Consider the following 6,161-nt stretch of genomic DNA (forward strand, 5'->3'; position numbering starts at 1 on the left):
CTTTTTGTGTCGCCTGCCCAGTCAGCGTTGGCATAGGAGGTTAGGATGGGTTCTTTGGACATCTCTGGCTCTAGGTTCAGGTATGCGTCCATGCTGTGTTTTAGATACCTGAGCACACATTTCACACCCTCCCAGTGGTACATCCTTGGATCGCTGACATGTCTGGATAGCAGGTTGACTGCCAGGAGGATGTCTGGCCTAGTCCAATTAGCTATATACAGTAGTGACCCAACAACAGACCTATAGAGGGTATTGTCCTTGAAAGTCTCACTTTCCTCGTTCATGTGTTTCAGGAAGTCAATGTGTATGGGCGTATCACATGGCTTGGCTTCCTTCATGTTGCATTTAATTAACAGGTCCAATATTTTTTCCCTTTGGGAGATCCTGAATCCCTTCTGGGTTCTATGAATCTGGACACTCAGGTATTTGTTCACCTTTCCCAGAGTCTTTAGGGCAAAATGTTTCCCCAACTGATTGGCAAACTTGTCACAATTTTGTTTATGCTGACCACAGTACAAAACGTCATCCACGTAGATGAGTACGTACTCTATGGATGTGCCCTCCCTCTTGGTGAAAAAGCATAGGTCGGCGGAGGTGGCTGTGAACCCCATGTCCTTGAGGATCTTAGCTAGGCACTCGTACCACCTCTTACCGGACTGTTTCAGACCATACAGACTTTTGTTCAATAACCACGTGTCCTCCCCTTGTGTGTTTCTCCCCGGGGGTGCCCTGACAAAGATCTCTTTATCTAGCTTCGCGTGGAGGTAGGCTGTCTGCACGTCGAACTGGTAGACTTCTAGTCCTAGGATTGTGGCTACTACCAGGGCGCTTTTTACACTCTCTGCCCTGACCGTGGGTGAGTACGTATCTGTGTAGTCCTCCGGGTACCTTTGTGCGAACCCTTGTGCTACTAGCCTAGCTTTGTACAGTTTCTTATTGTCCTCTAGTTCTTTGATTTTGAAAACCCATTTAGTCCCGATGGCTACCTTGTTCTCTGGTACTCTGGATGGGGTATACACATTTAACTCTTTCAGGCTGTTCATTTCCTTATCTATGGCCTCCTCCCATCTGGCCCTTTCCTCTCGTGGTAACCTAAGAATGTCCTCGTAGGAGTTGGAGGTTGTGGTGCCTGTGTGTATTAAAAGTATGTAATCATCGAATCTTTTTGGCATTTTGTTTCTGTTGTGTCTTATGGGTCTGCTGGGCATTGTTTCTGAGTCGTGCATGTGTTGGGCTTCCCTCTCTGTGAGTGCATCTACTTTTACCTTTATGATGGGGTGGTTCTCCTTCCATTCTTTGGTGGTTACCCCTTTGTGTTTGGGTTTTTGTTTCTTGTGTGTCTCGCTTTCGGTTGTGTCTGGTTTGTTGTTGGTTCTAACATTGTCATTGGCTCCTTGTCCGGGTAGTACCTCGTTGAGGTGTATTCTTGACCAGTTTGTGTTCTCGTGGAACACAGCTGATCTGGACACGACAAATCTGTTGTCCTTGTCGATGAATCTGTACCCCTTGGTTTCAGACTCGTACCCCATGAACCTTAGTCTCCTCGACACTTTGTCCCCTTTTCTCCTTAACTGTCTGAGTATATGTACATCTGCAGTTACCCCAAATATGTGTAGGTGAGCTATCTGGGGCTTCCTATTATACATGACCTCATAGGGAGTTTTGTTCACTACGCTTGACCATATTCTGTTCAGTGTGTAATTTGAATATGTGAGTGCCTCTGCCCAGAAGTGTTGCCCTACCCCTGCGTCTTCTAGCACGCACCTCACCATTGTTTGTAACACACAGTTCCTGCGTTCTATTACTCCGTTCTGGAATGGCGAAAAAGGCGAAGAGGAGAAGTGTAGTATCCTGTGTTTCTTTGTCCAATTGGAGAAGTCCCTTGATAGGAACTCTGAGCCTCTATCTGTCATAATTTGTTTTATTTTTATGTTATGTTGAGTTTCTACCCTCTTGTAGAACTCTTTGAATTTTTGGAACACCTCACTTTTGTGATTGAGGGTGTACACAAACCCGTAACGGCTATAGTCATCGACTATAGTTAGGAAGAACCTCTTCTTGTATTTAATAGAGGGTCTCATGGGTCCCACCACGTCCATGTGAACTAATTGGAATATTGAATTGGTGGTGCGGGAGGCCTTCTTGGGCCTTGGTTTGGTTTTGATCTTTGAGCATTTGCACACAGAACACTCCAAATAATTTTTACAGTTCTTTAATGGTAAGCCATTTGAACATTCATTCATTTTTTGTACCGTTGGAAAACTAGCGTGGCCTAATTTTCTATGCAGTAGGTGGGCGCACTCATCGTGAATGGATTTGCCAATGTGTGGTTTCTCTTTGTGTGTTGTGTCTGAGGTGGGTTTGCCTTCTGCAGTGTGTTCTCCCTCACCCCCTCTAGTTTCTGTGGGCGTACTTGTCTCTTTCTCCTTACTTTCTGGGTTAGTGTTTGTGTTTGTGTGTTTTTGGGGTACTAAGTTTGTGAGTCCCCCTTCTATGATGATTTTTCCTATGCTTTTCCTTCCTTTAGTCATGTATGCTTTCCCTTCCTTGAAGGTTGTCTCAAAGCCCAAGTCTTTACTGAGTTTGAGCGTGGCTAATATATTGTGGGGTATTTCAGGGATGAGTAGCACCCCCTCTATCTTCCCTATCCCATCTATGTGTGCGCTTCCTTCTCCTGTCACCAATACCTTGTTCTGATTGGCTACATTGATGTGGTATTCCTTAGGCGTGAATGTCTTCAGTATGTTTCTGTTATTGGTGGTGTAGTTGGTGGCCCCTGAGTCAATGAGCCATGTGTTCTTTCCTTTTGTCTGGGTACGTGAGTGTTGGTGGTCTCTAAGTTCGTATAGTGACCCAGTCTGACTATCCTTGGAGCTATCCCTATATCCTCTCCTATCCCTGGGGTTGGGTGAGTCCCTGAGCCTGAACCTGCTCTCTGGGGAGCGCCTATCTGAGTGTCCTGGTTTGCGGCCCTGTCTTTCCCTACGATAGCTGTAGTCTCTGTCCCTCTGGTTTCTGGGGCAATCTCTCCTATAGTGGTTCCTAGAGCCGCAGTTAAAGCATTCTGGTTTGTCTTGGTCCCTGGTCTGAAAGTCTACCCTTTTTATTGGTCTGTTCTCCCTACAGCTTGATGAGCGGTCCCTTCTTAGGCTGTCCTCCACTATCAGCCTGTTGGATAATGTCTCTAAAGAGAGGTGCTCTATGTTGAGACTATCCAGTTGCATAATAAAGTTTTCCCAACTGGGGTCTAGAGAGTTTATGATGATGCTTTTCATGCTATCATCAGATATGGTTTCCCCCCTTTGTATGAATTCTGCCCTGGTGGCGTTTAGCTTAAGTATGTGCTCCCCCATGGGTGTCCCTGCCTTATGCCTGGCTGAGTAAAATTCCCTGGATATTTTGGTTGTTGTGGCTGCACTTTTGCTGTAGAACAAATTAAATATTTTCTGTAGCATCTCTGCCACGGTTAAGTGGCGGCCAAGACTGGGGTAAATGCTGGGTGACAAGCTAGACATTAACAGATAGTAAGCCCTGTGGTGTAAACAGTCAATCTCAAAAGTCCATGGTTTCTTTGGTGGGTCATCAAATAAATACAACATATTTTCCTTTAGAAAAACAATTTGGAGTTGATGATTCCACTCCAAGAAGTTAGACACATCTAATTTCAACTTGTGGTTGTCAGCAGTAAAAATTATGTTACTTACAGTCTGGTGCTGTCCATGGTCCTTTATGTGAGGGAACTCGCAATATGCTGGGGGAATGCTTGTTGCTAGTCTGAATGGATTTGTCTCTATGTTCTTTGTACTTATCTCTATGTTCCTCTCTCTTCCTGTAGGTGGCGACTGGACATGTGCGAAGCTCATTTCGCGCCGGAGGTCGTCGGGTGAGGAGCTCTCTGCTGCTGCTCTCAGGCCTAGGCCTAGGCCTGCCGATGGGAGGCTGGGCTCGCTCCTGGTGGGCCCATAGCCCTCCCTGGACGTTGGATGTCATGGCTGGGCCCCTGCATCTTGGGCGAAGATCAGGAACAGCTGGGGCAGCGAGCTGGTCGTAGGTCGAGGATTCCTGGAGCTCGGCGGCGCGGCGGCAGATGTAAGTCGGGGACCTTCGGGGATCTTGGGTGTGGCGAAGGCGGCGGTGAAGGCGGTGAAGGCGGCGGACCCTGGGCGACATTGGAGGACCTCCGGATGGGTCGGGAAGCCTGGTGGAGGCCGCGTGGCTGGTGAGATGTTGTTTCTTCTCCTTATTCCGCGGCCTATGGAAGTTGGTGCGGCAGGTGGCGAGTGCGATTCCTGCGGTTATTCAGTCCTGCAGGCGGCCGGGTCTTGGCTGTAGTTTTTGGGTGCGTTGTCCCAGTGGTTTCTGCTGGGGTGTTGCAAGGGTTCCGGTGGCTACCCTGCTGCTCTTTTGGGGTTGTTGAGCGTCGGTTTGTTTCCTTCTGGTTGCTGGAGGCTTGAGTGCTGAGCCGAGTGCTGCAGCCAGGTTCTCGATTGTTTCATTTACTTCGGGCTCGATGGGCGAGCCCCCGCAGGCTTGCGATCTTGCTTCGGTGTTGTTTTCGGGTTCTTCCTCATCAAAGTTGGGGTTACCATTGTTTCGTGCCATTCGGTTTGAATCTCAGGTTCCCATTGGCTGTTGGCCATTCCAAGATGGCATGAAATGAAATCCTCCATGTCCAGAGCTTCAGCTTGGGGGTACCTTCCCCTTGCTGGGCTGGGGATTTCTTTTCTTTTCTTTGTTCCTGGATGCTCATCGCTGCTCTATTGCTTTTGAGTAGGCTACGGAGTTTCACGATGAGCTCCTCTTTGCTGGCAGTCTCATCCATCATTTCCAGGATGGTGGATTGGAACTCTTCATTGCTCGGTGGCTCTGCCCTTTCGCAGTAGTGGATTTCTTCTCTTGGCCCTTCGTCTCTGAGTAGTGGACTCGGGTTGTGGTCTTCATCATCTTCGGTTGTGGCGATCCTCGCTGTGGCACCTTCGAGCGCCTGCAGTTCTTTCATCTGCTTGGTGTAGGCTCTGGTGGCCATTCTTTTCTCTGACTCTGTCTGGGTTCCTGATTCTGCCATCTATGTGAGTTGTGGGTAAACCATCCTCTGCTACCAACTTGTGACTTATTTCTAGGATCTTACCCAATAACTCCAAACACAGGATGCAGTGAATCAATTCTCTTTATTAATCAATGTTTCAATTACAGGTATGTGATGGAAGTGACCTCTGGATGCCTGGACCATGTCTTAAGTACCTAGGAGGCGGAGCTGAGGTAAGGAGGGGTCAGGGGAGGATCTAAGTGGATGTGGTGTTAACCCTTATCATGCCTGGGGATGGACAACGGTGGGCATTTATACACAACATAGGATCGTCAGAGCTTTTGAAAAGCATTTTTTATACAACCTCATCACCCGAAGAGGTTGTAGAAAAAATGATTTTAAAAGGCTCTGACGATCCCAGCTGAATTGCCTGATCGCCAGAGCCTTTGGTAGAAAAAATGCTTTTAAAAGGCTCTGATGATTCCAGCTGAGTTGCCTGATGGTCAGAGGCTTTTTTTTTCTTTTAAAAGCAAAAAAAAAAAAAAAAACTTTTAGAAGAAAACAAAAGCCTCTGACGATCAGGCAAGACAGCTGGGATCGTCAGAGCCTTTTAAAAGCATTTTAAATTGGTGCCCCCCCCACACCATTGTACCCCCCCCACACATTATTGGTGCCCCCCACACCAAGCCATGCCCACAGAACCAGTAGTAACAAATTTTACATTTCACTGTATATGTTACTGTATATACCGCTTCACAGTGCTTTCCAGCCCACTCTAAGGAGTTTTACAGAGTCAGCCTATTGCCCCCCCCCCCCCAACAATCTGGGTCCTCATTTTACGGACCTCGGAAAGATGGAAGGCTGAGTCAACCTTGAGCCTGATGAGATTCGATCTGCCAAACTGCTGGCAGCTGGTGATCAGCAGAAATAGCCTGCAGTACTGCACTCTAACCACTGTGCCACCAAGGCTCATGCGACAGGACATTATTATGAAGAGAAAATGCAACAGAAAACACAAATATTCCTGGGAAGGGGCTGCGTATATGACAAGCCTTTCGTTCTGAAGCTCCCCTATTTCAAAACCTTAAGTATATTAAAGAAAGACTATTTAAATCATGATATATTAAGGAGTAAT

Source organism: Pantherophis guttatus, chromosome 3 (genome assembly GCF_059756535.1).
Source record: "Pantherophis guttatus breed Tessera chromosome 3, ASM5975653v1, whole genome shotgun sequence".
Lineage (NCBI taxonomy): Eukaryota > Metazoa > Chordata > Lepidosauria > Squamata > Colubridae > Pantherophis > Pantherophis guttatus.